Source organism: Perognathus longimembris, chromosome 11, assembly GCF_023159225.1.
Source record: "Perognathus longimembris pacificus isolate PPM17 chromosome 11, ASM2315922v1, whole genome shotgun sequence".
NCBI lineage: Eukaryota > Metazoa > Chordata > Mammalia > Rodentia > Heteromyidae > Perognathus > Perognathus longimembris.
Window position 1 is genome coordinate 11,533,329 of NC_063171.1, and position 12,985 is coordinate 11,546,313.

Consider the following 12,985-nt stretch of genomic DNA (forward strand, 5'->3'; position numbering starts at 1 on the left):
TTTTGAAGTAAGTCTTACATATCTCATTTCCATAGTCATTCTTCCAAAATTGGAAAAAAGTCTATTTCCGTTAATGGAACCATGGTGAGACTGATGGAGCATAAATAGAAAGATGTTCATGTCTGACAAGATGCTTAATATCTGAGCAACAAAAATCTTTATCATCTTATTTTAGAAATGATAACAGTTTATTTATATGGAAAGGCAAGGACAGCTTATTTCACATATCCACAGCATTTGGAAATATATAACTATATATAGAAGAGCAGTCATACACATATTCAGTTCTGATCTCAATAATCACTATGCTCTTTTTAACTTTCAAACTACTAAGGATGAAACAAACAGCAGATCAATTTTTTTTAACATGAAAAGTATATTCTTTTATTTATTTATTTATTTTATTAACTAGATTTTGTTGACAAGATGTTGTGCAAAAGGGGTACAGTTACATAATAAGGCAGTGAGGACATTTCTTGTGATATCTTACACCCTTGTTTTAATTTCCCTTCCCTAGATCAGGCAGGCATATATACAATATCCAGTGTACCAAAATCATATACAGTAACCAAGTAGGGTACACCAAAAAAAGTTCACGTAGAACTTTAAATGTAATGTCAACAATAGATTCCTCCTGTGTCCTTCTCTTGGAGCTATTTTTGCTTATCCTCATCTTATATGATCATGTGTACATAGCTGTTGAGCTATTGTAATCAACTGAATAGACCTATTCGAAAACTTTTTATGTTTAGTAGTTGTTTGGTTTTAGATACATAATGTAAAGTCACTGACCCAACCCTGTGGAAATACCATTTGAAAAGAAGTTTGTTGTTTTGCAGACCTAGTCTCTACTGTCCGCCCTCCCCCCCCAACAGCCACATATCAAGGAGGCCATGCCCCTTTGTTCTCTGTGTCTCTGTGTCTCTGTGAGCTTGTCCTGCTCAACATTAATTGTTCAATTTCTGACCATTCCCCAGTGAATACCAATATTTTATAATTTCTAATCATTTTATAGTATTCCATTGTGTATAGGTACCACATTTTTTTGATCCATTCATGTGTAGTGGGGCATCTGGGTTGTTTCCATATTTTGGCTATTGTGAATTGTGCAGCAATAAACATGGATGTGCATGTGCAGATGTCTTTATGATATCCTGAGACCTCTTTTTCAGGATAGATGCCTAGGAGTGTTATGGCTGAGTCATAGGGTAAGTCTATGCTGAGCTTTTTGAGGAACCTCTATACTGTTCTCCAAAGTGGTTGTACTAATTTGCACTCCCACCAACAGTGGAGAAGGGTTCCTCTTTCCCCGCATCTCCTTCAGCATTTGTTGTTTCCTGAGTTCAGAGTATAGGCCATTCTAACTGGAGTGAGGTGGTATCTCAGGGTTGTTTTAATTTGCATTTCTTTTACTGCCAGGGATGTTGAACACTTCCTCATATGTTTCTTTGCCATTTTTATGTCTTCTCCTGTGAAGTCTCTCTTTAGCTCCTTTGCCTATTTAATAATTGGTTTACTGGGTTTGGACGGGGTTAGTTTTTTGAGTTCTCTGTAGAGGACGGTGGATATTAGGCCTTTGTCTGTTGCTGTGCTGGTGAAGATCCTTTCCCATAAGGTTAGCTCTCTTTCTAGTTTAGTGGCTATGACTTTAGCTGTGCAGAAACTTTTAGTTTGTAGTAGTCTCATTTGTTGAGACTCTCCCCTATGTGTTGTGCTCCTGAGACTATGTTCAGGAAGTTCCTACCTGTGCCTATAAGTTCCAGCGTCTCTCCTACACTGTCCTTCAGTAGTTTCAAAGATTCAGGTCCGATGTTGAGGCCCTTGATCCATTTTGAGCTGATCTTGGTGCATGGTGATAGGCTAGGGTCTAATTTGAGTTTTCTACATGTGGCTGCCCAGATTTCCCAGCACCAGTAGTTGAAGAAGCTATATTTTCCCCATTGTATGTCTTCAGCTCCTTTGTCGAATATCAGCTGACTGTAAGAATGCAGCTTTATTTCTGGGTCTTCTGTTCTATTCCATTGGTCTTCAGGTCTGTTTTTAAACCAATACCAGGCTGTTTTTGTTATGATGGCTCTATAATAGAGCTTGAAGTCTGGCATTGTGATTCCTCCTGTGCTGCTTCTTTTGCCTACAATTGCTTTGGTTATTCTAGGTCTTTTGGTGTTCCATATTAATTTATGGGGTGTTTTTCTATTTCAGTGAAGAATGTAGCTGGGACCTTGATGGGGATTGCACTGAATTTGTATAACATTTTGGGCAATATAGCCATTTTCACAATATTGATTCTGCCATGAACATGGGAGGTCTTTTTATTTCCTTGTGTCCTCTTTGATTTCCTTTTTTAGATTTTTATAGTTCTTATTAAATAGGTCATTCACATCTTCAGTTAGGTAAATCCCTAGGAATTTATTCTTTTTTTAGCTATCACACATGGTATTATTTCCATAATTTCCTTTTCTGCTTGGACATTGCTGGTGTACAGAAAAGCTGCTGATTTTTGTGGGTTGATTTTGTATTCTGCTACTTTGATAAAATGGTTTATTAGTTCTAAGAGTTTGGGGACTGAGTGTTTTGGGTCCTTCAGATATAAGATCAAGTCATCTGTGAATAGGGATAGTTTGATTTCTTCTTTGCCAATGTGGATCCCTTTGATGTCCTCCTCTTGCCTTATTGCTATGGCTAGGGATTCCAGCACTACATTGAATAGAAGCAGGGAGAGTGGGCTTCCTTGTCTTGTTCCTGAGTTTAGGGGAAATGGTTTCAGTTTCCCCCATTTAATATGATATTAGCAGTTGGTCTATTGTACATGGCTTTTATTGTTTTAAAGAATATTCCCTTTATTCCTGTCCTCTCCAGGGCTTTTAAAATGTATGAGTGTTGTATTTTGTCAAGGGCTTTTTGGGCATCGGCTGAGATGATGATGTGGCTCTTGGTTTTAGCTCTGTTGATGTGGTGAATTATTCTTATTGTTTTGCAGATGTTGAACCATCCTTGGGTCTGTGGGATGAAGCCTACTTGATCGTGATGTATAAATTTGTGATTAGTTTCTGGATCCTGTTAGCTAATATTTTCTTGTGGAGCTTGGCATCTGTGTTCATTAGTGATATTGGTCTGTAATTCTTTTTTGTTGGGTCTTTGCCTGGTTTGGCGATGAGTATAATATTAGCTTCACAGAATGAGTTTGGGATTTCTCTCTCTGTTTCTATTTCACGGAAGAGTTTGAGGAGTAATGGTAGCTCCTCACTGAAGGTTTTATAAAGTTCATTGGTGAATCCATCCAGGCCTGGTATTTTCTTTGTAGGGAGGCTCTTGATTATATCCTGTTTCTCGCTGTAAGTTATGGGTTTATTTAGTTGATTTATTTCTTCTTGATTCAGTTTGGTCAGTTTATAGTTTTCTAAGAATTAATCCATTTCTGTAAAATTTTCGTTCTTTAGTGAGTAAAGGTTCTGGAAATAGTTCCTTATAATTGTTTGAATATCCTGTGTATTTGTTGTAATTTTCCCGGTGGAGTCCCTGATCTTATGGATATGAATCTCTTCTCTTTTTTTTTTTTCTTTGAAAGTCTTGAAAGAGGTCTGTCAATTTTATTTGTCTTCTCAAAGAACCAGCTTTTACTTTTATTTATTGGTTGAATGGTCTTTCTATTCTCAATCAGATTTATCTCTTCTTTAATCTTTATGATCTCTCTCCTCATAGTCATTTTAGATTCCATTTTTTTTGTTTCCCTCAATTTTTACTTTTTTCTCATTTTAGCTGCATCTGGAGGTTATTTACCTGTTCTGATTCCATTCTTTTAATGTGTGTGCTGAGGGCAATGATCTTGTCGCTCAGCACTGCCTTTGCTGTGTCCCATATGTTTCTTTGAGATGTATTTTCATTGTTGTTGTGGTTTATGATCTCATTAATTTCATCCTTAATTTGCTCTGTGACCCAAATGTTAGATAACAGTGAGGAGTTTAGCCTCCAAGTATTTGTGTAGTTTCTATGGTGTCCTTTGTTTTTGAGGGCTACCTTGATTCCACTGTGATTAGATAGAATACATGGGATAATGTCAATAGTCTTCAATTTGCTGAGGTTCTTTTGTGGACTATGACATGATCTATTTTGGAGTATGTTTCATGGGATGCTTAGAATTGGGTCTCTGTACGTTGAACACTCTGTACATATCTGTCAGATCCATGTGGGATATGGTGTTACTTAGGTCTTTGGCTCCTTGCTAGTCCTCTGTGTGTTGTATCTGTCTTTTGGAGAGAGTGGAGTACTAAAATCTCCCCACTATGGTTGTATTTGGGTCTATCTTGTTCTGTAGTTCTGAAAGAATTTGTTTGACATATTTATGGCCTCTTTTGTTCGGTGAGCATAAATTTATCACGGTGATATCTTGATTCTGGATTTTTCCTTGTATTAAAATGAAGGGTCCTTCTTTATATTTTTGAACTGATTTTAATGAGAAGTCTAGCTTGTCTGAAATCAGGATGGCTACCCCTGCCATAGGTGCGTTTGCTTTGAAGATCTTGCTCCATCCTTTCATTCAGAGCCTGTTTTTGTCCCTTGCTGTAAGATGGGTCTCTCTCTCTCTTTTTTAATTTTTATTGTCAAATTTATGTACAGAGAGGTTACAGTTTCATACATTAGGCATTGGATACATTTCTTTTACTGTTTGTTACTCCTCCCCCATTCTCCCCTCTCCTCTCCCCCTTTCCCTTTACCCCCATGAGTTGTTCAGCTCATTTACACCACACAGTTTTGCAAGTATTGCTTTTGTAGTCATTTGTCTTTTTTACCCTGTGTCTCTCAATTTTGGTATTCCCTTTCAGTTTCTTAGTTCTAATACCAGTATACACGGTTTCCAGTGTACTCAGATAAGATACAGAGATAGTTCAGGCACACCACAGGAAGGGGATACAAGAAGATCATCAATAATAGAAGTTATGGTTACACATAGCACGTTGAAAGTAGTTACAACAGTGATATAACAATTGTTTCCATAACATGGAGTTCATTTCACTTAGCATCATCTTATGTGTTCATAAAGGTATAGCTATTGGGCTCTTGTGAGCCTCTCCTGTGACTTACCTAAACCTGTGATAATTATTCCCTATTAGGGAGACCATAGAGTCCATGTTTCTTTGGGTCTGGCTCACTTCACTTAGTATAATTTTTTCCAAGTCCTTCCATTTCCTTATGAATGGCACAATGTCATTCTTTCTGAAAGAGGCATAAAATTCCATTGTGTATATGTACCACATTTTCCTGATCCATTTGTCTACTGAGGGGCATCTGGGTTGGTCCTCAGAAGGCTAAACATAGAGCTCCCCTGTGAACCAGCAGCCCCACTTTTGGGTATCTACCCAAAAGACCACAAACAAGAACACAATAAAGCCACCAGCACAACAATGTTCATCGCAGCAAAAATTGTCATAGCTAGAATATGGAACCAACCAAGATGGGTCTCTTGAAGACAACAAATAGCAACATTTTGTTTTCAAATCCACTCTGCCAAACATCTCCTCTTTATTAGAGAATTAAAACCATTTGTGTTCAAAGAGATCATGGATAGGTGTGGGTTTTTTCCTTCCATTTTCCTGTTAGGCTGTGTTTCCTCTCCCTTCTTTCTTGACTTTATGGAGCTGCTCTTCCTGTTGGGCTCTGGCTATTGTAGTTTCTATCTGTTTCTGTCTGGAGGTCCTGTACGTTTTCTGTTGGGTGGGGTTCCCCTCTTAGAATTTGTTGTAAGGCTGTTTTTTTTTTCTTCACATACTCCTTTAGTTTATCTTTGCTATGGAAAGATCTGGTTTTTCCTGGAAAGTAAATTATAATTTTGCTGGGTATCTAAGTCTGGTTGGCAGTTGTTGGCCTGCAGGACTTGGATGGTGTTCTTCCAGGCTCATCATACATTGTAAGTTTGTGTGGAGAAGTCTCCCGTGATTCTGATCTTTTTTCCATCATAGTACAGTACTTTCTTTGTTTTGACTGCATTCAGAATATGTTCCTTGTTGTTGAAATCTGAGGCCTAGACTATGGTGTGTCAGGTGGTGTTTCTTCTAGGGTCTGATCTGCTAGCATATTCTATATGCTTCTGTTATTTGGGTGGGGTTTCCCTTTGGGATTTGGGGAAATTCTCTGCAATAGTTCTTTTGAATATGTATGGTATACCCTGCTCTGTTACTCCCCTCCTTATTCTATTCCGATAATATGCAGATTATATATCATCTCCCTGTCCACTATCTCCTGGATTAGTCTACCCTGAAGGCTGACAGTTTCTTGGAGTGTGATAATCTGGTCCTTATCAGCTGAATCATCATCCAAAAGAGAGACTCGGGATTCAAGATGATCAATTATTTGTGATGTGGCTTTGAGTGTGGTTTGCATTAAGGCAAGTGAGCTGTTTGTGGTTGCCAGATCAGCTCTCATTGTGGTAATTTCTTCTTTTAATGAGTTGTATTTTGAATCTATTTTTTCATGCATTTCATTTCTCAGGATGTTAAGGTATTCTTTAAAGCAGGAGTAGACTGTATCTATTTTTGCTTCCATTTCTTTCTTGACTTCCTGAAGATCCTTGGAGACTTCCATTCTAAATTCCTGGAATAGTTTTTTAATTTGTTCCTGAGGCTTTTGATCATTTCTGCTATCTTAGCCTTAGTTGTTTTTTATTCTCCATCTCCTCTTCATTCATACTGCTTTTTGGAGCTGGCAAGTTGGCTTGTCCTTTCATAAAATTTGTAATACTTTGCCGGGCTTCGCTCTACTCCTCCCCATCCACGTGGGGAGGGGTCCTGGGCTTATCTATCTCTTCCGTGTGGGATCCATACTCACTCTCTCAAGTACCCCCGGCCGGTAGGGTTTAGACGCGGGAGTGGGGTCCTGGGTGAGCCTCGGTTTGCGTGCGGTGGTGAGACCCCATGCTCGCCAGCCCAAGGAAAGACAGGAGCACGCAGTGGTCTCAGAGAGCCTCTAGGACATCTAATTTTATTCAAATGAGAAGCAGCAGACATACCCCGAAGGGCGGGCACAAGAGAGGGATAACAGGTTGGTCACGAGGGCTTCCATCAATTGATGTCAGGGGACTTCCCTTGTGGGCGGAGGCCCAGCTCCCCAAGGATTGGGTTTCTGGGGTCCCCCTGCCATTGCACACATGTTCGTCCCAGGGGCTGGGGCTTCTCTTCCTGTTAAAGGCAGAAGGAGAGGGGTCGGGCCAAAGCCAGCTGTGGCCTCTTAAAGGCACAGCTGACCCCAACATCTGCTCCTTTTTTTGTTGTTGTTTTGTTTTGTTTTGTTTTGTTTAATGTAGCAGGGGATGCTGTAACATGTCATATGTAGACATAAGGCAAATGCTGACATAAGACATATATGGCCTCTTCCACAAACGGAAGGGGTAGGTAAAGTGGCCATCTGTCTGGCTTTGTCCAGAGAAGCTGGATTCCTTAGCTGGTCTTGCGCCAAGTGCAGGAAAGTACAGACATCTTTCATTCCTCTTTTGGCGGTGAGGTAGAATTAGGCTTAAGTTCTGGCATCTCTGGTAATCCACCACTGGTAACTTAAATACATGTGATTAGTAAAACATTCTTTTTTATATAAACATTGAAGCAAAGGTGCTAAATCTTTGTGCTTACCTTTTAAAAACATTTTTATCATGAAACATTGAGGTTGGGTGTCAAAACCTCAGCTCCTATTTTCCTGTAACGGGACTCCCCTAAACCAAACAGTAGGGGGTGAGGAGTGGAAGAAACACAGTGCAAAATTTCTTTAGTTTTTTTTTTTACAAAACTGCAAGCGACATTGTCACAGCTAAATATTGCACCTCAAGAAATGCTCAAGGAAGAGTTTAGAAAGCAAACAAACAGGGAAGGGAAGCTGGCTGCTTTTTTACCACTACCACTGTTGCATGCAGGCAGGTTTTCTGTATTCTCTTAGAAGAGCAGGAGAACTCCAGTATGTTCCTTGTTTTCCTGAAGAGAACAAGAAGAGACATTACTCCAGAGCAAGTGCTCTGGGTTTAGTTTTCCAATCTGCAAAAGCATTTACAAAGCTCTTTCCCACTGTTTGGGGAAGATTTAAAATTTCTTAAGATATTTCTTAAGATATTTAATATAAGCATAGCTATCATCCTTACTTATCATGGGGGCTACTTCCCCTCTCTCTCTCACTTTTTTTTCCAATTTTTATTTTTATTTTTCTTATGACATGGCATGGCACCAGGCTGGGCTGGGAATTAGGGCGGCGGTCTTTCTTCTGAAGCTACTTCCTGCTGAAATGGGTCGAGGTGGTCATGGTCCCCCCTGGTCAGCCTGGCACCATCCAGTGTGGCTGGCAAAAGTTCTTATCATTATCACAAGAATGGAATGGCCATCCGGGCCAATGGGTGTCCTGGTCTCATCTGGGCACCCTGTAGCTTGGCACAGCAGTATGGAAAAGATGATGGCCTTGAACCTCAAGTTTCCAAGTGGTGACTTTAGGGAGATGTTACTCTGTCAAAAGAGACTTTTAGAAAGATCAAGCAAAGTATTGACAAGTTCTCAGAGCTGGTTGGCATGAATGACATAAAATATATCCTGGGCATAAACCAGAAAAGTAGACTGGCTAAGGACATTTAAATCCCCCAGCATATTCTGGTTGGTTGCTGAGTATTCCCTGGCCTTGTAGGCAGATGCCCTTTTGGCTTAAGCAGAGTGATTATTTTAAGAGATTTTCCTAGTTATAAAATCCCAAGATAATTCAGTGCCTTTGATCTGGCAAATGTTGGCACTTTGATTGTTTAAATTTCCATTTAGGAATGTACTTTCAGGCCTTTGTCTTAGCCTTGTTTGCATCCGAACGACTTTGAACTCAAATGACAATTTTTTCTTAATGCAGGAATCATAATTACAAATTCAGAGGCACTTATTCATTTAGCTTTTTAATAAATTAATGAGAACCATTAGCTTATTTTGCCATATTTTGTATACATACAGGGTTAATGAGAGTTTACTCTTATCCCCATAGTTAGACATACTTTAAACGCTTGCCTGATTATATACAACTTAAGATAGGAATCTCACATGGAAATTCAGTATCCCAATCATCGGACTAATATCCAAGATAACTTAGTCATGTTTACCAGGGTTTAAACACAAGGGATTTTGGCCTCAGCCTTTTGCTTTTTCTAATATCTCCAAATTACAAGAGTATCACAGGATCAAATCACTTCAGGCAAGCAAACCTTTTAACCATTTAGAAAAAACTCTTTTGATTTTTGGTATCTCTGAGCTGGTAATTATAGGAAATCCAACCAAATTATTTATTGCTGTATCAAAACTATTTTTCGCCTTTTTAAAATACCTCCCATTACTTTGTTTTTGTTGGAAATCTGGGACTTTTTTCTTGTTCTCTCACTCAGCCTATAGCTGAGAGTTTAACACAGGGAAAGCATGCAAGCAAACACAGCAGGGTTTTTTTTTCACAGACACAGGGTCTGGCCCCGCCAAGCTGCAGCAAAATTGCTGGTCTCCTGAGTCCCTGCTCAGCCGTGAGCAGTGGGAAAATTTGGAATCTTTTTTATCTGTTAACAAAGCTTAGAATTTAGCCCACAAACTCAGAATTAACGAGTCTCCGACTGGCGAACATTGACAAAAAACTGAGAACCCCTTTGTCTCCTTTAAAGCAGATTATACAGCCTTCCCAGGCCTCAGAGGCAGGTTGGGGGAGGGAGCATAAAGCAGTTTCCGCCCAAAAGCCTTCGAGGGCCCACCAGCAAGGGTGGGGGCGGGAAGGTCATCCCGCCTTAGTAAGCACTGATAACAGAAATCTAAGATCCTGTCTCTTTTTGGTGGCCACATAATCCAATTCAGTGGGTTTGGGGCCAGCTTTGGGGTGGAGAGAGTGCACACAGCTCTGCACCCTGGGATGCTGCCGCGTTAAGCACTCTCGCTACCTGGGAGCAGGCACCAAGCCTGTGCTCCAGCGGCTCAAAGATTCTCGTGCTAGGCGCTTGGTGCCGCCCACAGCTGCCGGGGCCCCGCCTCTTGTGCTGCTGCCATTCTTGGCAGTCCCAGACATTCTCACGCTAGGCACTCAACGGTGCTGCTGCTCTTGGCAGTCCCAAATCGGGAAGAAAAGCTGGCGCTGGTGTGAGGGCAAGCTGCTCCAGATGCCCAGCAAGTCTATGCTCTCCATGTCTCAACCCTGTTGGGACTGCAATCTCTCGCAGCAGGATACGGAATTCGCGCCGTTTGTCCTGGACCCCAAGCACGCAGCCACGGCTGCCGCCTGTCACCCTAAGACGCATAAAGGCTGAGCACCGCCCCGCGGGCTGCAGAAATCTCTTGGCCCTTGGCCCATGCCTAAAATTTGATCCGGTCTCTTGGACACGGATCGGTTTTGCCCCACCTTCTCTTTCTTTTGGTGGGTTACCTACACTTCTCGGAGAATTTCTCTCTCCATTTTCCCAAGGGCTATGGGAAGCCACGGGCTTACTCGAGTGGGTTCTGTGCCCCCAGGTTCGGGCTGCCAATTGCTGGGCTTCACTTTACCCCTCCCCATCCTGGGCTCCTGGGCTTATCTATCTCTTCCGTGTGGGATCCATACTCATTCTCTCACATACCCCCATACTCATCCCAGGGGCTGGGGCTTCTCTTCCTGTTAAAGGCAGAAGGAGAGGGGACAGGCCAAAGCCAGCTGTGGCCTCTTAAAGGCACAGCTGACCCAAACAATACTTCTGCGTGATTTACCCATCTTGGATGAAGCAGTTATGGATTCCTTCCTTAACTTCCTTTCCGTGGCCTGTAGATGGCGGCCTTGGCTTGGCTTAGTGCTGGTTCCTGCTGGTCTGCCAGCAGGGACTTGTTTGTATCAGGGCTCTGGATTTGAGTTGAATCTCACTGCCCTATGGGTGAGCGTGACTCTCTTGGTTGTTGCCAAGGCAGTTATCCTCACCACAGTTAGGGGTGAGTAGGTTCTGTGGCTTTCTCTGCAGGACCGTGCTCTGCTGCCATACTGTGTGGACCCGTGTGGGCCCCTGTTGGGGGTTTGCAGGTAGCTGACTCAGTGTGGCATGGAGATTTATCTCTTTTTTGATTCCTCCCCCACTAATTGCTGTGGGTTCAAGTTAGCTTGCCTCTCAAATTGATTATTGCCACTCAGGGGCAGCTCGCCTAGCTGTGCGGAGTGCTCCTGTCAGATCAGGTGTTGCTGTTGAGGGGTGGGCCGCCCAACTGTGTGGAGTGCACCTATAAGAGCGGGCATTGCTGCTTGGGGGTTACGTCCGCATGTGCATAGTCGCCTATCTGAGCATGCCTTTCTGCTGAGGGGCAGCTTGCCAAACTGTGTGCTACCTCAGGGGAGTGGCTATGGGATTCTCCTGCTCGAGGGCTAGAATGCTGACCCCTAGGGGGCACATGCGTGTGAGCTCTTGTGCTTCTTTTGGGGGGGTGCTGCCCTGGATTGTTGGAGTGTGCTTGTGCCCTCTCATGATTCTGCTGCGGGTACAGTTTCTGTGGCTCCCACCAGGTTCAAGTGCCTGGGTGTGGGTTGGTGCCCATAAACTGTCTGCGCCTCCACTGGGTCCAGGTGACCCTGCTGGGCTGGTATTGCACACCAGCAAGCCTGTGACTGTTGTTCAAAAAGTCTGTGCAAACCAGTGTGCCTAAAGTGGAGGTCAAATGCCCACCAGCCCCCAGGTCCCTGCTGGGGGGGAGGGGGGTGGGCTGGTGCACACTGATTCTGGCTCCCCAGCTGGGGCTTTGTGGGACGCTGGCCTAATGTGTCTCCCTGGCCACTTTGTTGGGAGTTTTTCCACCTGCTGCTAACTCTTGTGTTCTCCCAGGGGTTGTAGGATCCTGGAGCTACCAGATATGGAACTCTTTTGTTCTCTTGGGACGGAGAGGGGGCGGGAGGGAGCTCTAGATTCTTTGTCCCCCTGTGATAAGCTCTACATCAGGTTTTCAGTCTCTGACAGAGCTGAACTACCATTTGGGGAGGTGGGGGCAGTGGGGAACTTACTGGTCCTGGATTGTGTGTGTGTCCCATGATGCTGTGGGATTTTCCAGGGTGGGATGTGGCAATGGTTTGGCAGTGGCGGCAGCCCAGCTCTCCATGTCTGTGGCACCCGGATCCTTTGTTGTTGTCTGGTCCCGGCCATTCAGTCCTGCACTGCCAGTCCCACGCCGCTGTCTGGCTCTGCTCTGTCTGTGCATGGCCTGGGTCCCATGGAGCTCCTGCTGTCTCATCTCTGCACTCGAGGTGGGACTTTTCTGTGTTGCTTCTGGGGTCGCTGATGATCTGTGGACCTATTCTCCAGCGGTGGGGTCACTTTTGCAGCCTGGCCCTGTTCGGGCTGGGGTGTGTGTGTTGGGGCGGGGGGGGGGGGGGAGGGGATGTCCTGGAGATTTTCCGGCTCCATGCAGATTATAGGTTTTTCTTTCTTTGTTCTTTTTCAGGTCCTGTGTGTCTCTGTTTGTTCTGGTTGTTGGGTTTGCCAGTCTCTTGATGGGGCATTGGGTGTTAGCGTTCCATCTCATTATTTGGTTGGAGCGAGTTGGGGTGCCTCCCTATTGTGTCAGTCCTATCTTCCTTCTTCTCAAAAAGTATATTCTTGTAATTTTTTTTGTAAGTACTAAATTTTAGACAGTTTTCAAAAGACAAAAATATTAACTGTTTAAAGTCTCCTGGGAAAAATGAACAATATTAAGAATATTAAATAAAATGAGTCTGAAGCTGTTTTTAATTATGTATAGATAGATTGAAAAATATATACACATGCAAAATTCTTGGATAGACAGCATTTATGATTACATAGAAATCAAATTTCAATTTATAGTCATTTTATTCAAGTAAAATATTTCAAAGACCTTCCTTAGCCAGAAAAATCAGGAGTTCCTTCTACTTTGTCATGAGGTATTTAATTTTGAAGAAATCAACCTTCAAAATGAGTTCAAGGTAGTTATAGGAAAGGAAATGAGATGTGATAAGACCTACATAGCATGTAGTGTGCTGGGTCATGTAG